We start from the raw sequence: 2,364 nt of genomic DNA on the forward strand, positions 1-2,364 counted from the left end.
CCGACTCTTGAGGTGACGTCGCTTTCACATTTTCACAGCAGACTTTTTAACAGGGTGGTTTGCCATTGCCTTCCCCAGTCATCTACGCTCCCCCCCCCCCCCCAGCAAGCTGGAGGCTCATTTTACCCACCTCGGAAGAAGGGAAGGCTGAGTCAACCTGGAGCCGGCTACCTGAACACAGCTTCCGCCGGAATTGAAATCAGGTCGTGAGCAGAGCTTAGGACTGCAGTACTGCAGCTTTACCACTCCGCCTAGGGCTCTTATTATGTATTTTAGTGACGCAGAGAAAAAAAATGACGATTTTATTTTACTTTTCCCCCTTTCCCTCCCCGGGCCGAAGGCGGCCAAATTGAAGAGTACACGCGAAAGGGCCTTTTCGATCACAGCTCCACACTGGTGGAACCAACTACCGGATGAAGTGCGGGCCCTGCGGAGTCTTGATTAATCCCGCAGGGACCACAAGACTACTTTTTTCCAAATGGCCTTCAACTTAAATGTGGATTGATCCACTACATTTGGCCATCATAAACTACCGAGGAAAGAGGGAGAGGGACAATGGCTCAGTGGTAGAGCATCTGCTTGGGAAGCAGAAGGTCCCAGGTTCAATCCCCGGCATCTCCAACTCAAAAGGGTCCAGGCAAATAGATGTGAAAAAACCTGAGCTTGAGACCCTGAAGAGCCGCTGCCAGTCCGAGTAGACAATACTGACTTTGATAGACCAAGGGTCTGATTCAGTATAAGGCCGCTTCATATGTTCATATATGTTCAACATTTAGAGTATAGCACTGCCAATGTTAATTTGTATTGAGATTTTTTGTTTTTAATAATAATGGTTTTAATTAGTAAATTATAGGTATCGTTTTGAAAAATGTTTTATATTGTAAATTGTAAGTTTTACATGTGAGCCGCCCTGAACCTTTCGGCGGGGAATAAATAAAATAAGAACATAAGAGAAGCCATGTTGGATCAGGCCAATGGCCCCTCCAGTCCAATACTCTGCGTCACACAGTGGCCAAAAATTTATATACACACCGTGGCTAATAGCCAGTGATGGACCTCTGTTCCATATTTTTATCTAACCCCCTTTTGAAGCTGGCTGTGCCTGTAGCCGCCACCACCTCCTGTGGCAGTGAATTCCACGTTAATCTCCCTTTGGGTGAAGGACTTCCTTTTTATCCGTTCTAACCTGACTGCTCAGCAATTTCATTGAATGCCCACAAGCTCTTGTATTGTGAGAAAGAGAGAAAATATATTATTACTTACTCCCTTACCCCTCCACTTTTCAAAATTTCAATTATCTGAAGGGGAAAGGCAGCTTTGGGTGGGGGGAGTAGAAGAAAAAGGAACAGATCCAGGGTGCAGGAGGGCCTGTCTCTCCAAGAGGCCCTGGCAGGATGCTTCCGACTCCTCTCGGATTGACAAGGCAGATGCCAATCTAATGCAAACCAGCTCCTGATAGGAAAAAGAGCCCCCCACACACACCGCCCCGTGCCTCTGAAAGAAGACACAGGATCGGGCAAGGGGGGCAAGACCCCCGCTGCTTTTGGGCCTCCACACCAGGCCCCGCTTTGCCTCTCATCACGAAGTCTGCACCCGGGTGCATAATAGATATTTTTTTTTTATTTACACATTAAAGAGCCAGAAGTTTAACATACAGTAAGATGAAACGGAGCCCCGGGAGTTGTACAAGGGCGGGGAGGGCGGGGAGTCAAAGGAACAGTAGAAAAAGAATTGTACAGTCAACATAAAAAAAAAAACCCCAACCCCGAGGGGAGCCTGGGTGTGCCCCGTGACCCCCCCCTGGGGGAGGGGGTGTGGGGCGGGTGAAGAACATGCTGTCTCCCCTTTTGCCCTGGGACGTCCATGGGAGGCAAGGGCTCCCCCTGGTGGAGAAATAAATAAAAGGGGCCTCTGGCTGCCTGCCTCCAGGAGCAGAGACGACCCCCCCCCCCCTCTCCCCCAATCGTGTGGGGTTCCCAGTCCAAGGGGGTGAGGCACACACGGTCCGCCCCTCCCCCCTTGGCAGGTCTCTCCCGGGAGGGGGGGGGGGGCTCACAAACCAAACTTGCCGAACGCTTCATAAAAACCACAAAGTTTGTTTTTTTTTTAATTCAACCAAACAGTAAAACACTTGCTGCCGACCCCTTGCTGGAGCAAAACTGTACAGAGCCCCCCCCCGCCCCCCCCATGCCACAGCACAAACACAGCCTGGGCAGCTCGTGCCCCGAAGTCCAAAGGGGGGGGGGGAGAGGCGGCCCCCCCTCCCGTGCCGGCCAGTCGGTCCTTCCTGCCGCCCTCCAGTTCTGGTCCTGCAGAACCTCTTCGGTGCCCCGGGGGGCTCCTCTTTCCCCCCCCCACCCCACC

Source organism: Heteronotia binoei, unplaced genomic scaffold, assembly GCF_032191835.1.
Source record: "Heteronotia binoei isolate CCM8104 ecotype False Entrance Well unplaced genomic scaffold, APGP_CSIRO_Hbin_v1 ptg001373l, whole genome shotgun sequence".
NCBI lineage: Eukaryota > Metazoa > Chordata > Lepidosauria > Squamata > Gekkonidae > Heteronotia > Heteronotia binoei.